Genomic DNA, 21,416 nt, shown 5'->3' on the forward strand with positions numbered 1-21,416 from the left:
CCACCCCCCCCCCCCCCAAAAAAAGCCCCAAAATACAAAACCAACCTTGCTGCATAGAAATGAATGAAAACACACAGCAAAATGACATCACAAAACCCAGGGTGAAGTGGTGTAACAAAAAGACTGAGTGTTCCCAAGAAAAAAAGGAATATTCTTCCCAGCTTAAGTTTTGCCCACTCAAGCTAGCAGCCCATGCAAAAATCCAAGGAACATCTCATGATGCTCTACCTGTGCCTCACACAAAAGAAAATAATTTCATAATGCATGGCAACAAAGGAAGCACTGATTCTGATTTTTCATTGTTATTATAAAGTAGGAACTATTTCACAGAACCCACTGAATTACTGTACCAAGACAGAAACTCTGCAGATGTAAAATGAAGTTCAGGCTCGAGAGCAAACACTGACTCCCTATTTTTTAATCCTCCTGCAGCAGAAGGTCTTTTGTTATTAATACAAGGTAGGAAAACAAAAACAGCGAATCACTTCTGTCCATCTTTTCAGTTTATGATTAATATAAAACAATTTACACATCCTTTTTTTTCCCAACACTTTTTTGGTGCTTATAGCACTTCTGTCACTGATCTAACCTCATGGAATGAATATTTTACAGAAAAAACAACACAAGTGGCAGCACAAAGTTTGTTTCTCAGGCAGGCAAGCTGCCATCCCTCAGAAGACAGCTGAGTCACAGAGTATATAAATAACTCTGTCAAGAGAATAACTCAGTCTCACTGTGAAACCACTCAGCAGAGCCAGAAAGATGGGGACACAGCGGATGTTACCAGTGCTCAAGAGGTGCCCTTTCTCCCCACATCATCTGCAACAGCTTTTGCCTCTTTCCAGCAGCATGAAGGCAGACAGGAATGTCTTGTTCACAAGTGGAGGCATCAGGTTTTGTGAGAATTCATTAACTCTATGACATTTTACAAATCTTAATGGTGCTGGGAGGTCACTCGAGTGACCACGTGTCAATTAGAAACAGTCCTGTGAGAAGAAAGGGAGCCATACACAAACCTGGTGAGGATAAGTGGAGGGTCAGGTCACATCCCACCCAGCAGGCAGCCAGAACACACCGAAGAGAAACTCAAGGTCACTTGTACCGGTGGCAGCAGAGAGGCACAGATTTGCTGGCCCACATTCATGGAAGCACATAGAAACATTTGCCTGCATCGAATACTGCTTTGGGGAACAGGCTTCTTCTAAATTGATAAAGATATACAAGAATTTTGGTGCATTAAACTATGTAAAACTTAACTCATGATCTCAGCATCTTATACAAAAATTCAGATGTACATACACACGTTCTTCAGCTAAGGCTTTCCTTGTACCTTAACTCTTTCTTCTTTACATCCAGAAGTAACAAAAAGGCTTTTAGGCCTGTCCCTAGCACTTTATTTGGCCAAACCCCCTGGTACAAAGTCTAGGGAAATCCACTTCATCACTGAGACAGCCATACCACTGACAACATTAATACAATATTTTCTCATCTGTTGGCACGCTCAGGGACCCAAGGCTGGATGAAGATCACAATACTTTATATAACCTCATAAAAATATGCAACATAATGCACTAAAGCATCATTTTTCAAACTGTTTGGTCTTCTGTTCTTGATTATGTTTCTTCAGGTCTGCTTGAGTCTCAGAAATTCCAGTCCTCCAAAGAAATTCTGGAAAAAAGCCCCTGGCCTAAATGCAAAGTTATGCCATGAACTTCTGACAGGTAAAATACGAGGACTCCTTTGAGGCCCATCCTGAAGGCTGTGTGCAGTCACCACTTCCACTGACTTCAGGTAGAAGACTGATGGAAAGATGAACCTAAAAAGAAATGTAAAGATTCAAAATAAAGATGCAATTCCAGATGTACTTTGGCTCTAAAGACATGTGTTGTGTGACTTGAACTACTTTAACAGAAGAAACTAATTCATTGGTTCCTGGGCTGCCAAATTTTGTTCCAAATCTTGTGATGCAATATGAACAGCTAGAAACATCAAAACATGTTTTCCTCTCAATCTGTAACCCATCCTCCTTGGTAAATACCATTAGAGACTTGAGTCCTCAGCTATACCAATTTCTTACTTTTAGCTGGAGTAAATGTAGACATAAGCATAATTCATGGCCAGATATTACTGTATTTCATTTTCTTTTGACTAAGGTCAAGTCATCCATAGCCCAACGCCCTGTCTCAAAACCAAAGCTTTCTCTGGGTAGTAATGCTTATTATTCTTTTTTTACCTACTCCCTTGCCTTCCTCTATCCTCTCCATTTTTGCAGCAGATATTTCTCTATTTTCTATTTTATTTTACACTCATTTTACATCCATGTAATTCACAACCTCAGGTAAGGATCAGAAAAATTATACTGAAGACCTCCACATTGATGACATTTTCTTTCAATTTGATTTCTATAGAATGAAAAACTGGGTTTCTTCCTACCGTCATCACACTACCACAACACAGCAAAACATTTTTAGGCTTGAACTGAAACATTAACTTCTCTCCTGTATGTTAGGAGTAACTGGTGCCCTGGTGACAATGTGAACGCAGAGAGGGGCAGGCTGTGCTGCCAAGGTTGCTCGCTGGCTGTGGGGCTGGGAGGTTCCTGGCTGCATCCCACCGGGATGAGCAGGATGGCCGGCAGCACAACGCGCCTTTCACAGTTATCTCCCTCTCACAGATGCCCAACATCCATGAATACAAATGAAGGGATACGATGAAAATAAGTTTGTTTGTCATTGAGAGTCAACTGTGAATGACTAACAATCAATGAATAACCCAGTGGGTGTTTCATTACATGGCCTGCATGTTAGGTTTTTGAAGACTAACCTCTCAAAACATATTTCCATCCTCTTGGCTCCCTATGAGAGGATAAACATTTCAAAGAAGGCACTGTCTCCTGCAGTATTTGTTTGTACAGTGCTCTAGCACAATGGGGCTCTGTTCTCCAAGCAGTTCTTAATGACAAGTTCAACACCCATTTCCTTTTATAATCACACAATAAACAGTTTGTGTTTAGTCTTCTACTTTCCTGGTAGGTGAAAGCTTTACTGATCAGATCTCCTGTTGGTTAGTTGTTCACCTCAGCAAGAATCCCCTTACTAGGTAAGAGAGAAACAAGAAATTGTTTTCCTCAGCAGCTGCATTCTTGCTTGTGTTCACTTCCACACATAATTTCAGCTAAAGACTACTTTCTTTTTTCCTCTAAGAGAGGCATTTGTTCAAATTCACTTTGAGTGATGAGTTGAACTCAAGTGAAATTCTTAGAGAGCACTTCATCTGTGAATTCTGGTCTCTTTGCTTTGCACCTTTGAAGATATGTCTTCCTGAGCTGCCAGTGATCAAGATTCCAAACTGAACACTTATTGTTACAAGTGAGATGTTGTTCTAAAGAGCATGTCTGCAGCATTTCACCTTTGTGTCTCTTTATATGAAGCACTCTTAGACAGGTTGACTCCCAGATGCACCTAGACTGTGCTTTGAATCATCACAGTTTTTTGTTAACAAAGTGACTTAAGCCCTGCTTGTGTTTCTAGGCTTGGAGACCTGTTTTTGTCTAACAAAAACCCCCAGGAGCAGCTCCACTGCAGCAGCAAACCCCCAGAGAGCCAAGCTCCAGCAGCACCCACCTTTCCTCCGTCACGGGGAGGAACAGGTGATTCTCTCCAGCAGAGCTGGAAGAAGCTGTGCAGTGTTTGCCAGGGCCACCTGTAAATCCACCTCCTCTTCTGCCTTTTTTGCTCCTCCATCATTTTTGTACTGATAACTGGCGTGGCCACTTTCATTTCATAGTGGCTTAGTGCTAATTGGTGTTGGAAGGCAGATTAAAATCTTTAGATAAACTGTACCACCCTCCTACAAAACTGGGCAGTTATTTATTAATAACACAAATGATGTGAGGCAGTAGAGGAATCTGCGAGATTTAAGACTTACAAACTTTGGATTTATACCCTTTTTTGGGTATATTACTGCTGGAAATCCTGCTAAATAGGAAAGAAATTCCCAACATGCACTGAAAAATGTGTAAGTTGAAGAGCAAACCTGAAAAAGGTATAGAATGCAATAATGTTAACTTTCACGAACATGTGAAGGGTGGGGATGATGGACTTCCAGAAACACTATCTGGCCACTTTTGCAAGTTTGAGAGCCTGGAAAGATTAATAAAGGTAACTGGCTTACATGGCTGAAGGTGCTGCTACAAGTGCCAACTGATAATATAAAGGACAAACTACTTGTTCTAAATGCAGCAGAGGCTTTGGAAAAGGAAAAGGGGCTGAACAACATCTAAACAGTAAGGGAAAGGAGGGAGGCAATAGGGCAAAGAAAAAAAGAGAGGATACTCTCTATTTTGGTTTTGCCTTACACTGACTGTAATGTTTTTCTCAAGCTAGACCACTTGTCAATCTATCTCAAGAACAACATGAACAAGGCTTTTCAAACTATGGCAACTCATTGAAGTTGCACCTTTTACGGATGAGTGTCCACGGAAATTCCTCCTGGTGCCCACTGTTACACTTCACACCGGACCCTGTAGACAGCATTGCCCCAGATGTGTCACAGTGAATTAGGACATCAGTGGAGAGCAATGAGCTCCATGAAACCAACACAACAGAGACAGAAATAGCCCCCTGATGAAGGCAACCTTCACTTCTCATCTGCCTTAGACTCACTGTCGAGCTGAGACAGCTCACAAAAGTATCAGTTTAATCACCTGTAAGGATAGTTTTCATAAAATGGGCAGCTGGTTACTCTCAGTGAGTCTGAACCCACCAATTTATTTCATGCTGCAATCAAACATTAATGGGCTTCTGTTTCAACCTGTTCAGAGCAGAAATGGTGACTGAAAGAGATAAAATTGCATTCCATCATGGGTCTGCACAGCCGACGAGGTCCTTTCATCTTGCAATCACTTTTTTTCCTTTGTGGTAAAAAGAAAGTTGGGATCTGTACAAACTTCAAACATATTGCATTCTCCAAACAGGAACTTCCCTGTCAATTTATCATAGATTTCAGCCTCTTGATCTTTTCTATGTGTCTCATGATAAGACCCAATGCCAAGAAAGACTCTTCTTAAAGGGCCAGCCTATACAAATAAGCAAGGGGATTTTATTTCATACCTTAAGATTAGATATGCATTATTGACAGGATCATTAATTATATATTTTGGATTTAGAACCAAGATTTGAAAAAAAGCACAATATTTGAACATACATAATTGCTATCACAGCATACAATCTCTTTTTTTTATTAAGCACAGACCCCATTTCCTCCTTGTATGAATATTTTATTCTGAATACATGTTCCAGTTATTTGGCAATATCTCCTATTCCATTTCAGCCCTTATTTTGAAAGAAGGAAACTCAGATGTGAAGATTTCTTACTGATGTAATCTAGTTCTACTTCTAAATTAAAATAAATTCGAAGTGCGATGTCTTAAAAAAACCCAAATCCTCCCAGCTCTCTCCAGGCCTCAGACCCACAGGCTGGGGGAACTGCAGGCACTTCAGGCCCTGGATCATCTTCCCAGACCCCTGTAAGTCACAGGGCAGGACCTGCCTTGCCATGGTTTGCAGAATTGCTGCCAGCACAGAACATCACATTGCTGAAGGTTTTTGCACGGCAGTGAGTTGATCTGCAGCCCTTGGGAGAGCTCTCTCTGCAGCTGTGTGTACATGTGCATCATCTTCTCTCAGAACAGCAGCAGAGAAGGAACCTCTACCAAGTTTTCAGCCACCCTAGGGAAACTGCACTATTTTCTAAGCGAAGGCTTTATCCAAGACTCCAGAGAGATTCATCAAAATATGAACCAGGCTGTTATAAATGACCCAGATCCGATATGGAAATGAGTTATTAAAATTTACTAAGAACTCTATAAAAGTGGCAAAGCAAAGAGGGACAGCACTGGGAGCATGGCTGGGTGCCAGAGGCTCACCCACAGAATGGTGATCCTGCCTTTTATACCCCTGTGATTGCATCAGCCTGATGCATATTTATTTATGGTTTTGCACAGTCTCACCCCCTTGTCAATCTTTTGGGAGCCCGCCCTGTTCTGGTGCTGTGGCCTCAGGGTCCTCACTGGTTGGAGTCCCATTCCTTTTGTGGTGGTGCCTTCCAAGTCTGGCTGGCAACAGCCCGGCCCTTTGCACACCCCACAGAACTGATGTTACAGCACACAGATCATCCAGCCCCTGTAAAACCAACCCCCACCCAGAGCACCCCAGCAACATTAAACATTTCAACATATCCTATCACCTTGATATTTCCCCTGGGAAAATATCATAATATCCAACATCACAACTCATAACTCATAATATAACCCATAATTCATACAACATATGGTGAAAGCCAACTCTCAGTAATTCATCTATAACAATTCCAAGCAATGTAGATGTCCAAAAAGGAAGATTATAAACTTTTGTGGACATATGTCCCACCATGTTGCCCTTGTGTTCCCCTTGTGAAGAGCTCTGGCCCAAAGCCTGGCAGGCAATGATGAGCTGTGTGAGCCAGGGCACAGGAGGGGCAGCAGATCTGCAGGGCCAAGGGGCCGTGATTCCCCTCAGCCTCACCAACTTCTTTGTTCTGTGACAAAAGGCAGCTCTCGTACATTAAGGTGAACAATGGTGTATGTCAGGCTTCCTTCACATAAAATTAGTCTTGCATTAAAGGATCTTTGGGTTATTTTTTTCCTTCCATGGAATAAAGAAGCTGGTTGCTTCCCACAAACACACGCACAACTTCCAAGCTTAGGCAAGTACAGCAGAGGTAAGAGATGATGACCCATGCTCTAATCTTGTCATTCATTCAGCAGTGACAAATATATATAAAAGCTTAATTTTCAGAACCACAGCTAATAGTCCAAGCTCAGCTGACACACCTTGAAGATGCAGATTCAATACCCCAAGCTACCACATGGGATCTAGAAGTGAAGACCTGATCTTCAGCCTTCCTGTTTCACCTCCCCACTGGTGTAACAGGGAAGCCACCAGATGCTGCATCAGCCTGGTCTGCTCAAACCAGGGCAGTGGAGCCAAAGCAATTAATGACTATGGGTAACTACAGAAATCAGGTGTAACCAGCTCCTACATTAAGTAACTGAGAGCAGAGAATCTGATATTCTACTATTATCTTGCATTTCATTTCTCTAGGTATGACTACAGTATTTAATAGAAAAACTTTAAAGTTACTGAGACTGAGAAAATGGGATCTTTGATGTCTTTTATGCTTACTTCATTCATAGTGTAGATGCTAAACCTCCTGCTTTAGAAACTGAAGACTGCTTCATTACTAAATGGCTGTGCATCATGGCCCTTACAAATCTCTATTAAACCGAGGATTAGGCAAGGGCTGGAACAGATAGACAGTATATTTTCATTCAATCTCCTTTAAAATAATGATGCATGGAACTTCATGTCATTACTCTTTAATGGTCTTAAGCCTATTTAATAGCACAGTAATATTCCAAAAAGGAAAAGGGAATTATTTCCACATTTAATTTTCATTGCAAAAGTGAATGTGGTTCTTTCCATGGCAGATAAGCAGCTAAAACTGCTTGGTACCTTAACTGGGGTATGACTGCATTAGCTCTGCTACATTACAGCTTGGCTAATGAAACAAAGCAAAATTATTAGCTTCAGACTCCCTGGAGTATCAGGAAGTAACATTTGGCTTGTTTCTAGGGGTGTCCATAGGGGCAATGGGATGTGCAGGCGATGCACCTGGATGAGCTCAAGCTCGGCCTGTGTGACTGAGCTGGCTCCCTACACATCCTCCCGTGCACAGGTCCTGTGTGGGGCTGCACGGGGAGCCAAGGACTGTTATGGCCCTGGCCATGGAGCCTCTCGTGCAGCAAGAGCTGGGTATTGCCAAGGGAATAATTACCCTACCAAAGCTTTGTTCTGCCCTCATTTGCACTGATGGAACTCTGTGTGAATGTTGTAGATCCACTCCTGCTGCACCTCTGTAAAAAGGAGTTGACACTTGGGCTTCCCAGTTCCTGCATCTCAAGTGGAAATAACAAGTTTTTTCCTCCTTAAAAAAAAAAAAACCAAAAAAAAAACCAATCACAATCCACTAGCTGTTATTCTAGGAGAGTCTCCTACTAGTTAATTTAACTCTAAAAAGATGGAGGTTGTGCAATTCAGAACACAAAGGGTATCTGAGTCAAGGTTCAGAATCTTTCTTTTAATGTAATAATGTGATTGATTTTTCCCCTCCTGAGGGGTGTTACTATATTCATATTTCAGGTTTAATTATCTTCTCCAGGACTGTTAGTACTTCCACAAGTTTCTTTTCTCTGAGTTCTACTTATACATACTGGGGAGATTAGACAGTGTTTGATAACCTTTTATAGCCAAATGACTTCAGCTTCATGTGTACAAAAATCTGAGCTGGGGAAGGAAGAGAAGTTGTATCAAATCACTAAAACCAAGTGAAGCACAGCAGCTCTGCCCCCGTCCTGGTACATGAGCTCCACCAGAGAGAAGACTCACATCACCCAGGCAGCAGCAAAGAGCCTGCCTATAAACAGGATCCAAGAGATATTACATAGATGTTTAATATAAAGTTCTATTCTTCAACAGAAAAGTTGTCTGTGGACCAAAAATCTAGGGTTATTTGCACTAGGGATATTAATCTAGGCTAAGTGGCACTGTAATCTAAAATATTTAAAGATTTTTCCTTGCCAGGCTGCACTAGTCCTTAAAATCTAAGAGCATTTCATTGACTTTTCCCAAAGATTTTTCCCAAGGATTTAAGAATTCATTAATTTTTATCAGATATGCTATTTTCAGCTACGACAATGCTAAAACACCTTTGAACACATAAGAAAGATCATAAATGTATATAGAAACAAATAAAACTAGTCAGGGAACTTCACTATGTTAACACACTGTGACTGGTTTAATAAAACATGAGTTTGCTCTTCATGCAAATAAAAATAATATTTGCATGAGGAGCAAATAAAAATAAAATAAAATAAAATAAAATAAAATAAAATAATAGAATAAAAATCGGTTGGGGTTTTTTTTCCTTAACCATTAATTAACGAGGTTGCAACAGTATGAATGATTTACAGTGACATGCTCTGAGAGGTTATACATGGTGAGTAATGCCTTGTCAGATGCTTCAGTATTTGTGTTGAGATGAATGGCACATAATGTGATTCACATGCTAACAATGAACATCAATATTTAGTACTCCCTGCAAAGCCACTGGTATGATAAATTTGGCCTTAACTTCGTATCTATCTGCAGACTTGCCTATCAGCTATTTATGTAAAGAAATATTTCCAGAGAACCCTTATCAAGTATATTTACACCTCCTCACTGCTTTGGCAAGAACTTTTACTTCTCCTTGGAGCTGTGAGCTCCACTCACCTCACTTTACAAGGCCCTGAAGTCCATTGAGGCCAGCCAGGCTTGCAGCATCCTGGTAAGAGCCCAGCACACACAGAGTAACCAGCAAGGCTGCTGGGCAGACAGACACCTCTTACATTTATACACCTTGCTCTCCTAGCAGCTCCTCCACGACAGGGAGTGTGGACTTGGCGATCTTGAAAGATCCCTTCCCACCCCAGTTGTGTTGTGATTTCCCTCAGGAAAGGCAATGAGACAGCAAATGCAGTTCTGATAAAAGCCATGGAGAAGGTGCCACAATGCCAAGCACTATCACACAAATCAACAGATGAAACACAGTCAGCAGCTACATCCCTATCCATATTCTTCCTGCAGTTTTGTAGTGTTGTTTCTTGCCACCCAAGTCCCTTTCATCCTGTGATACATTCATGATGGTGCCATTCTCCGTGACTGGGCTCAAAACCTTACTGCTTTGTAAGGTCTGAACTGATCCTGTGAAGAATTCTTTGAAAACCACTATTAGGATGATGTATGGCCTAATTTTGGTTGCTATAGTATTTAGAGTCAGACTTATGACTGGGCAAACAATCTCCCACTCACTTGAAATGCAGGAAAAGCTTTCAGTGCTGCAAGAAAAGGCTTTCTAGCTGAAAAGTCGTATTTTAAAGTTTACAGCTCCTGCTTCTGGCTCATAGCTGCTACAGCAGCATGGAGAGGAGAACCAGCCTGGCAGGGCTGTGCAGAGCCCTGGCTGACACTACTCCAGAATTCTGCTGTAGCTGCTTTATGGGATGAATGTAGCGGCAGTTTATTACCAGAAGTACCAAGCTGCCATTTGAATTTGTCTACAGTTTTAAAAGCAGCACGTTTTTATTAAGATAGAAATGACTGTGAGGAACCAAGTGCATTTTAACACAGGCAGTGAGATGTAATGCAAGAACACTGTGCAGGCCTTTATGGCTGGAAATAGACACCATTGCTATCAACCTTTTCTGTTGCCTTCCATCAAGTTTAACGTGCATAACCTTGGTGGCAGAGCCTCATCTCACACTCTCTGGCCTTGGGGCCGTATAAACAAAAAAAAAATCAAACTGAAGCCAAATGCCAAAGCAGACAGGAGAACCTCCTTTTCCCTCTTCATTCTATGTATATCTGTTCATATGACAGAGGGCCTCAAAGCACTACTGAATATATGCATCATACTCTATGAAAACCAATACTCCTTTTACAAATGAACATAGGACAACTGAATTTAAAACCTTCCTCCCATTCTGAATGCTTCAGCTTATACACTTTAGCAGGATTTTACAAGTGTTAAGCACCAGTTTCAGAAGCAGCTTATACTTGTACCTAGCTTCACTGCTGTTCAAACAGACCTTTAGAAGTCATGAACTAGGTTCTCCAGAATTAGGAAATGGCTTTAAAACATGATTTTCAAGTCAAGCAAAATGCCCTGTTATTAATAATGTACCTTAGACAAATCCAACCAAGCAAATCAGAATAACTCTCCATTGCTTGGATATGTGACAAATTCTTTTACATGCAGCCACGACTCTTCAGACTGAGAATGCACACGCAAGTCATTTAGTTCAGCTTCACGTCCTTTCAGAACAGAACAGAATCTGGTTTTAAGAGCATACCTACTTAGGACATACTAAACTAGCTAATGAGCTTAGCGTTGCTTCTGCAGATTTTCACCATCCTGAAGCATGAGGTACCTGTGCCTTACACAATGCATATGGTTAATTCAGTGATTTTCAGTGAAATCCTTAAATGTTTTCTTCAGAAATCCACAACACATTACCCAGAAGAGACTGTACTGACAGACTTCAACCTTAAGGACATTTTTATTTATTTTTTTGTTTCCTCCTTTTTCTACTTCAGAGGTTTCCCCAGTAGTTTTAATCTGTAATAGAATATTAAGCTGTATCTCCTGTAGCTCTGTTGGTCACAGTTACTGATAAGATTTGATTCCTACTGTTCTTAAAATGCAAGGGACAGGCTTTGCTGGGGTGTGCTTGACCTTTCCAAAGCCATGGCCTGGTAGGAATCGCGTTGATTGCTCTAACCTGTCAATGAGCAAGAGCTGCAAAGCCAGCAGGAGATCACGTTCTGATGCCTGTAGTTAAATAACAGCACCTCAGGAGAGCACATTTATGAAATATCTGAAGGGCTGAAAGGTCACTCTCAACAAATCTCCCCTTTCGGGGGAGCAAGAGTTGCCATTTCCCTGCCGCTCCTCTGGCTGGGCAGGTTGTACCACAGCGGCCTGGATCTGAAGGGCTCCAGGCCGCTTTAGAAGAGAAAGTATTGTCATAGATACGAGCTTTTCTCCATTATGTGTCATACTTAAAGCAACACTAAACTTCTGGCAGAAATTTTAAAAAACACCAAGGGTTGGAACTCTTTAAACCGGCAATAAGGCCCAGCCGCCTTCTCACACAGGTTCACAGAGGTCTCCCACCCTCTGGGGCCAAGGGTCTCCAAACACCACCCACAGCAATTCAAGCTTTTATCCCTCAAACATCCCATACTTAGAGCTTGAAAACCTTCCAAAACTTATCACAACATGCCAGGAATCAAAGCATCCCTGCAAAGGTTCAACCAAGGCAGCTCTGCACACCCACAGAGCTCTCATCACACCCCACTGCTCTGGCCCAAACCTGGCAGCCCCGAGCTCCTGCCCCGCTCCCTTTGCTGCCAGTTCCTGCAAATCCTCGGCAGCTCCACGGGTGCTCCGTGCAGCGAGTGAGTCTTCACGGAGCGGAATCCGACTTTCAGGAAAAAAAGAGAGCAGAAGTCCCCAGCTGGAGTTATCTCTTGTGCCCCGAGCCCACAGAGCGAGATGGTGAGCGCAGGAGCAGAAAGAGCTGTCAGACATTTCCGAGGCACCGCTCTGAACTTCCCAACAGCCGTCCCCAAGCAGGAACCCTTGTTCTGGAGCACAGGTTCCTCTCACCTTCCCTGCTGCCAGCTCAACAGCTCTCCACACACCCTGAGGACCAGAGTCCTCCTGCCTTTGCTTCTTTCTTTGTGTTTTCTCCCTGTTTCCATGCTGCACTGCTGCTGCTTTTGGGTGCCTCCATACCTGTTCAAATGACAGATGAAAATCAAATTGATACTGTGCCTCTGTTCATACACACTCTGTTCTTTGGATACTTCAGCTTACTTTTAGAGAAGGTACACTTAGAATTTCCTATTTTTAGTCCAAGTGAAGGGAGCTGGTATGGGTATCAGTCTCTAAGTCTGGTGTGATGCTTTTTAGACTACCCATCCATGAGCATAACAACAGGCACATCTAAAAGCTAAACAGTATTTTTACCATGAGCTGTTTTGTTGCCAGCTTAAAGAGCAAGTGTCTCAAAACTAGATCTTTTACTACAAACATCATGGGCTTGAAGTAACACAAATGTTTTACTTTTTAAATTTTTTTCAGTTCTTCAAACCTGGCATCTCTTGACACCTTCCCTGCCTTGTTTAAAAGCTTTTCTAATCCAGAATGGTACGAGAAACAGAATGCTGTAAAGTGCATACATTGAAGTCTGACTAGGTAATTTGGCAATAGTCTTACAATAAGTGTTTTTCCATACCCACTAGTACACTTTCTCAATGTTCCAGTTAGTATATAAAAAATAATGCTTAAACTGTACAGCTTCTATAAAAACCTAGAGCAGGCAATGCACTCCTTGGCACAACTGCACATTTCAAAAATGGGATTTTTATCACAGTATTTCATTTCCAGTCAATCGAGGTCTGCATTCATAGATCATTTTGCACACACATTACTCAGCGACTGCTGCTTCTATCTCCAGTCTGGTAAATATTTTTGCCTTGTGCAAAGGATATATGAGCAACACAGCCAAGATGAATTCTTGCATTAGTCTTGCAGCCCAGATGACAGTGACATACAGCAAGATATTAGAGCACTATGGTATCAGAAATGTACAGTAAGCCTGTGTAAAGGATGCAGCCTAGAGTTTTATAGCATAAGACCCAGGAAAACAAAGATAAAAGGTACACTTCCACTGTAACATACAGCCAAGTTTAGTCATTCAGAATAACACACCATATCAATTAAATTTAACCTATCAATTCTTCATCTTCCTGGAGCCAGCCCAGGTGCCCTTGATGACAGCTTGGCCTATTTCATGCAGTGCAACAGAGATCAATAAGGAGGTGCTACAGGGTAGTAGATGGTGCCCATGTGTCTAGCTAAGAAAAAAAATATGTAACTTAGCGTTGTTAGACTGTTCTACTGCTTCTAAATGGGCATCAGTACTCTGTAACGTAATCCAGTAGTAAAGGAGTGGAGAAGTTTGGCTCTTGAAAGTGTTAAAAGGCTGCTGTGATTTTCTGACGGGCAGCAGGATATTGCTCCCAGCAAGTTCCCAGTTACTGGGAGCAGGCTGATGTCAGTTTTATGGGCACACCAGAGGCAGTGCATAACCAGTCTGTCAGGAGCAAGGAAAGCTTTGTTCTTCTGTATTGATGGGAAATCTTCATTTCTCTTTACAGGCATTAATCCACTGAAATCAGGCAAAATTAAAAGACAGAGTTCAGGTTAAGCCATTCTTTCTACAGCCCAGCAGTACAGCACGTACAGCATTTATGCCTCCAGCCTTATCAGCATTCAAAGCCACATCAGTTTAGCTAACAGTACTAAGATTTTTAAACAGCTAATGAATTCTGAGCATGGCCAGCACTACTTTAATTCAAATTTGCCTTATATTGAGTTCTCTCAGCTCAGCAAAGAAGGCAGTTTAATGTGCAATTAAGGCTCTCTCTGCTATGTAAGCTGTTTTTATTATATCAAAAATCATAAATGAGAAGAATTAACACATTGGAGAGTCGGTCTAAGGTGATGAAGAAGAGGAAAGTTTATGCAAAATACAGACTGTATCCAAGTTTCAGTCTCCTTGAAGACTATGGGAACACCAAACAGCTCATTTAACACCTTATTAGTCAATTTGCTAAAATGACTTGCAGAAGGACCATGTCAAGCCATAGAGCTTTAGCAGAGTGACTGCTGAAATCCCTTCCTAAGTGACCTGTACTATCCTGTTCTTATTTGCAAATTTATATGAGATGTCATAAACATATATATAAATAACAAAGAAGCAGTCGGGTGATAGTAAGTAATCCATACAAATTCTATCAGAGCAATAAAATCTCTCCGAATTTTATCCTCAGGGCTCCAGATAACCTCATCCAGTGAGGAATTCAGTAACTCCATCAGACAAGAACCAGAAAGCGGGGTGGTAACTGGGTTTGGAAGCAATGCTAATGAAACTCTACAGATGCAGCTTCTCAAACAGAATTAATTTGATGAGAATAGAACACAGAGAATCATTTCAGGCTCATTTTTTGACATCTTTCAAAGTTAGAATACTTCCAAATTTATATGCTTGAAACCCTAGCAACTGCCTCAATTTTCTGGTGCAATATCTTTGTGGGTAGAATCCTGGAAGACAAAAATTTATTAGCACATGGCAGTATTATTTAATCTAACTTGGTCTGCAGGCTCAAAACACTTAATCTAAATTCCTACAGAATTAACCATATTTAGTGTTACTATGACTGAATTTTAATAACCCAAAATTAAAATAACTTCCAATTAAAATATGAAAAAAAATTTAAAAGACCAAACAGATTGAGGCATGAAGAAGCAGCACTGCTTTATGAAAGCTTAGTGGTTTAATGAAAAGCGTCCCACATTTTTTTCCCAGCAGAAATATTTTGAGGCACTCCAGTCCTGACGGTGTGATGGGCTTGTGTGGAAGTGGCAACATGGAAAATTTTCAAATAGGTGGCTCTCAGTAACACATTGGGAAGATGGACTGGAGAGAAAGGCTGAACGGAGGGAAGGATCTCTTAGAAGCCAAGGAGGTGTGGTGGAAGGCCAGCCTGGGTCAGTGCTCAGTGCAAGAGAGGTAAGAAGTCAAGGAAGAGCTGAATCCAGAGCAGTAGGAAGATCAAAGAAACTGTCTCAAAAGTTGTCTTAGCAACTGCACACAGTGCAGATCACTTGTGGCAGAAGACTCTCCCGTTTCAAAACGTAGACCACAATTATCTTTGCACTTACAGATCGAGATTAACTGGGACAAAGAGACTTTCTACATCAGGACCAAGGGGCATACAGCTGTGCTGGCTACTGTAATTTCTGCTGATAAGGCTCTAGTCACATCTGGTGAAAAAAAACACATCAGGAAAAAAATTATTGTTTTGGCATGTGATACTAAGAGTAAAGTGTCACAAGTTTGCAAGGGTGTGTTGCCACGCCAAGACGCAGAATCAAACAAAACATTGTCTCTTAGAGAAGCTGCATAACTTCAGGCGTTATCTTTGCCACGAATGGCCTGTGGGAAGAACATCTCTCACTTACTTACACAGAAGAAGTCAGGCTTCTAAACGGAGAGGGTCTGCATCTCCACATCGACTCATGCTGTCAAACACAACCACAATAAAAAGCACCAACCTATTTGGATTTCTTATTGACCGGTGTTCTACTGTGAATGGCATTATTTTCTTCCTTGACCTCAGTTCAGGGAACAATTTAGAAGCTTTTCAAAATCTGCTTTTCTATTATTCAGAGAAAGATTTGAATTTATTGAACAAGGACTGTTTTTACAAATGCTTTTTTTTCCTGGATTTTTTTTTTCCCATCTTGCTTTTCTGTTCTCTCCCTCCTGTCCCAGGGTGGATGTGAACCTCAGGCTGCCTGAGTAGCTTTTAAACATTAAACAAAACACATCAGCTTGCCATGTCTGTCTCAGCAGAAAGTCAATATTCACTCCAGGAGCAATCAAGCACCCAAGCACAGAGGCTTTAGCAAAAGGCTGTAAAAAATGTAGTAACAATGTCTGAAAATGCTTTGAGTAAAGGTTTTCTTGTAAACCTGCAGTTGAAACCAACTTTATCTAAGAAATTACAAAGGCCTTGATCAATCTGAACTAAATTTTGATATTACAAACTCTATATGTGGCCAAGTGCAATTTTGAGCCATGCAACGCACAAGGACCTTTTACCAATTTTACTGAATTCTAGTAATAAAGTTTTTGTGTAAATTTTGCAATTCTAAACCTTTGATGTGCTCAGAATTTTAGCTAACCCACATCTCAAGATCTTTATTGCTTCTATAAATGCAAATAGTGAGAAAAATACTGGTTTTCTAGCAGTACAGCTTTGAAAATCTTTACCTAATAAATAAACTCATTTTACATGTGTCACTCATCATGCACTGGATGACAAATGCTTTTTATCACTACCAATCTCAAGAAGAGTTTCAATGAAGAAACACCTAAGTCAAGAACAATACACACTATAAATTACCTTTTTTTCCCAGAACACCTCAAAAATAATGTAGTTAACCCAGCAAAGATTTTAGCCTTCGTCCTATGAAGGTAGAAGTGCTTTCTTTGTTGTGAAAAATCTGCATCAATAAAATGACTAAAGATTCTATAGACTTCAAAAAGAATTTGCATATTATTAAATAGTCCAGATAAGTGCTACATGATTTCACCCTTAAATAAGTAATCTTGAGAAACATTTCGAAATCTGGGAATTGGGTGGTCACTGTCAAAGCTACATGCAGAGATGCAGAATAGACAGGAAATTGTTTCTGTGCTTACCCAATTCTTGCCACTGAAGGCCACAAACACCTGTGTTCTCAGGTACATGCCAAGGTACAAAGAAGTGATTTAATTTCTATTTAATAGCATTTTGTTTCTTCAAAGGAAATGGCAGAACTAATTGTACTGTAATTTATCCAACAATTCAGACTTCCTAGAATGCTTTCCATTCTCAGCCATGCAGTGCTCCTGGCAAAATGGTGGGGAAAAGAAAAGAAGAAACTCACAGAAAAAAACCCAAACATTATGAAGAACTAGGATTTCCTGTAAGGACAAAAAAAGATTTTGTAATAGACTAGCACCTAACAAAGTAATAATTTCCATACATCTAACTTAAAGGCCAAATCCCACCATGACTCACGAGCATTTTCAGCACTCCCAGCAATTGAACCAAGTCACACCATGAAACAAAACAAGTGCTCATGAGCTTGTAGAATGAGAGGCTTATGTGATCAGATGGAACCTATTCAAATTAAAGTGGTGTGAGGCAGGCACCTGAAATGGGCAGGTAGGTCAGTGAACATAACTGATTTTCATTTTTCTAAAAAAAGTAAGTCTTGACATTATAATGCAGGATTCAATAAAAGAGACAGAGACTAATCCTGAGAAACAGGAGTGGGAGGTGAAAACAGAGCTTCTACCTGGAATGCAATCAGAATAGCAAGCATTCAGTTTTCCACTTGAAATTTAGAAAATAACTCAGCCTCAAATCTCTGAAGGTTTATTGTATCATCTAAAAAGTACTCCCCAACACCTAGCATTACACTTGCTTTCAGAGAGAGCACTATCTTAATTTACAGCCTATTCAATAACAGATGTAAAGGTTAGGATCTATGTTCTTGCAAGACACCATTGAAAATCTGCCTTCGGTCATTTTTAGGAGATGCCTTTTTTCTTTTTTCACCATTTACTCCATGTCTGTTCTTTGCACAGAAAAATGAGAAGTGTGTTTTAGTTTGATCAGTGGCTCATCCGCCCCAGCTTTGCTTTACAGAACCTGCCCCCCAGGTTCTGAGTACAGGTGATCTCAAAGGGGAGCCAGGCAGAGCAAGGGATTCATCAAGGGCGTTGTGTGGGTGGTGGGTCTGACAGGACTCCTGGCTGGCTGAATGCCACCTCCAATGGAACTGTGTCACCAGGACTGACTGGCGGGCAGATATGATCATGGCAAGAGGCATAACTCTTTTAAATCAACGTTTTAAAAGATCACAGAACGAACTGAAGAATCCTCACCCGCCCATCAGCATCCCCAGTGCCACAAAATATATTTTTACTTGATAATGTTAATATAACATTCTCTTTAAGACTTTTCAAGCTCAAGGTAATTGTGGGAAGCGCTGAAGGCCTCAGAAACACAAATCTCATTAAAATTTCAAGTAGTTGTGAAGAAAGGTTCATTAATATGAGTTAGACTGTGAGGCAGCAGTGCTGGCATCCTTGCTAACACAACGAGGTGGTCTCAGCTCAGAAGACTTAAATGTGGGAGAAAACAGCAGTAGCAGCACACTGGGTCTGCAGTGTAAACATTTATCATCAAGAAAAACTGATACTGTTCCCGATTTTCTGGGCTTTAAGTCTTATTGTTTGCAGCATTTGAACAAAAATGCTGGAAAAAAAAAAGTCTAAAATAATGGGTAATGTGTAAACTACAGAGTCAAAACATTTCAGACAAGGAAAGTCATATCAAGGAAACACCAATTCCTCTTGCTTTCAGAATGTGTAAATATTTTACACTTAGCAAAACATTTAAATGCTCATAATTGCAATGGGTACTTATCCCCTGAGAGCTCAGTTGATTCAGGAACAAACATGTCAGCAGACATGCCTGTTCAAATATAACTTAAAAAAACAAGCGAGAACAGCAGCTATCATGGAAACAGTGTTATTTTACAACAGGTGTCATGGAAACACTCATTAGCCCCAAACAAAGCCACACCAAAAGAAGAACTTCAGCATCTTAAATCAGGATTTACAAGCAGTCACAGGCTCCAATTTATGATTATCTGACCCAGATTTACACAGCCATCTTGCACACAAGCATGACTATTCTGAACTCATGATGTTTTTAAAGCCAAACTTCTGTCTTGGCAGCAGAATTTAATCTCTCTTATTTATGGTTCTCCCAATTCCCCAAACAATTAGGTCGCAGCAGAAAGAGGGAGGCACCGACAGAGGCTGATGTCTCTTCCCACACCAAGCACGTCGGGCACTCCTCCTTTCTGGCACTCTGGAGTCACGGTGGCATCGCAAGGTCGTGATGATTTGTAGCACCAGAGGATTGCAGAAGCCTCTGGCAATTGTTAGAAGCCTTGGCCTCCTACTACAGCTCACTGAATTATTTCCAAATTTACTACTACAGCAAACAGCTGCCAAATAATCTCAGTGCCCACAGCCCAGAGAGGCAGTGGGGAGTGAATTAAGTTCAGAGGAGATGCAAAGTTTCTGTCTACACAAGATGTCACCACCACATGCAGAGGTTGATTTACTTTTTAGTGACCCAACTGCATCCTTTCAGTGCCTGATCATTCTGGAAGCCATGAGAAAGATGACACTTCTCCAATAACAGGTTAATTATAAACTTATATAGTAGGTGACAGAACACTGATGTTATAGATCAAGATTCTCCTAATACTTATTCAGAAGAAAAGAAAGAGTATTTCTGAAGCTTTGGTTAGCAACTGTTAAATGGGTGCAAAAGCAAAGCCTGAGTTAGAGACTGAGGGGCTGTGTAACAGAGAGTTACAGCACACCTGGAACCACAAACATCAGTTTTCAGCTCATGCTTCCTCTTACCTCTGCTTCTCCTTACTCATCTCTAAAGCAGAACTGCCATTTCTTACAATCTTAGCTGACACATTTGGAGAATTTTGATACTTGAGAGATATTACATGGTACCAGCATGAGTTGTGGTTGTGACTGAGGAACAGCTTCCCGAGTCAGGCAGTGGATGTGTCACCAGTGTGTATGCAATGGAAGCCAAAATGACTTACTGTCCTTACCCAGCTCATTTTGCTGCTGGTGTAAGAAGCTGTGGGCAGCAGCCAGGGATGGTCCCACCAGGGGCCTTTGGAGAAGCCAGTGATGACCTCCAGGATGTTGGGGTCGGGGGTATAGGGGACCCAAGGCCCACTAAGACCCCACTGAAAAAGAGGTATTAGCAGCATATGAAGGGGTTGGAGCTGCTTCAGAAGCAGTCAGTAGAGAAGCACAGCTCCTCTTGGCACCACAATGTTGAATTATTTGTTCCCAACACTGGTTTGCTTTTTCCCTTACCTGCTCCATAGCATGCTCCCTTCATTACATCAAACTCACTATTGTTTTTAAATAATGATCTACCAAAAATTTAAAAAGCATTTTATTAGATATTTTCCACTGATTATGAACAACAAAACCAAAAAGATATCTTGAGTAACAATATATGTAATTTGAGTAGGTGATACATATCTTCAGAAATGACAAACAAATAAGAGAGCTTGCTAAAAGCCATGTGTAACTCTAAAAATGTCCATACTAGCATAAAAACAAAAGCAGAATGAAAACCATGTAATTGCTGCTCCTTAAAATTGTATATTTCTTTTAAAAACCTACTCTGAATGTTCATTGTTTTCTCATATTAAATCACTATATTAATATCACATTAAATCACTATATTAAAATATCAGCTTATATATATTTACATGCAGCTCAGTGACTAACACGCATATAAAAATGAAAGTGCTGTTTGGTTTGGATAGGGTTTTTTAGAGAAGATTTTTTTGCATTTGGCAAGCTAAATTAGCAGTCTTCAAGAGAACATAAGAGAGCAGATTTTAATATGTGAAAGAAATTACTACAATTGTTAAGTGCTAAAATTACAGAATTGCCCGAACCCTTGCACCACCACTACTGCATTTCCTCTTGCAGCCTCCCTTTTGCAATAACCTTTTCTACTCTGAGATGGGCCTAATGGAAAAAGCACAAATATAGTCAAGTCCCTTAAGCCAACCAAAGTCCATCTCAGCTAATTCTCTTCCAAGCTTCTCATATTTACCAAATTCAGCAATGCTGTGTGCAGTGCTGCAGGAATAAAAATGTCACCTTTGGCACTTTGCTGCTGGCACACGTGTTATGTCATCCCTTTGATAAAACATACTCTCCCTGCCTACAACATTTAAAAGTCTCTCCTACTGTTGCTATGTGTTTTTCCTCTTAAATGAGGTGTATGAAACAAAAGACATCACTGATCATTACCTGGTATTTTTGCTTTCTCAGTTATGAAAGAAGTTTTCCAATACAGCTGCAATTTCTGCTCCCGTAAGCCCAGCTCCACAAGTGATGAAGCCAAACTCGTCTGTCATTCATTCACCCTGAGAATTATCCACAGCAGCCTGGAAACAGCTCCTTCTCCTCCTCCCTCACCCAATTCTCTCCAATAGTGTTTGCCTCTTCCCTTTCCCTA

General features: G+C 40.9%; 1 long non-coding RNA gene across 1 annotated transcript in view; it reads right to left on the minus strand.

Moving 5' to 3' along the window:
* Positions 1–1,756: 1,756 nt before the first annotated feature.
* The window catches only part of LOC108446721, a 142,369-nt gene continuing 122,709 nt past the window's right edge, over positions 1,757–21,416 (minus strand). Inside the window, exon 3 of the long non-coding RNA XR_001862022.1 lies at positions 1,757–1,816. This is a non-coding gene — a long non-coding RNA (uncharacterized LOC108446721). The remainder of the gene's footprint in view (positions 1,817–21,416) is intronic.

The sequence above is a fragment of the Corvus brachyrhynchos genome, unplaced genomic scaffold (genome assembly GCF_000691975.1).
Source record: "Corvus brachyrhynchos isolate BGI_N302 unplaced genomic scaffold, ASM69197v1 scaffold5, whole genome shotgun sequence".
NCBI lineage: Eukaryota > Metazoa > Chordata > Aves > Passeriformes > Corvidae > Corvus > Corvus brachyrhynchos.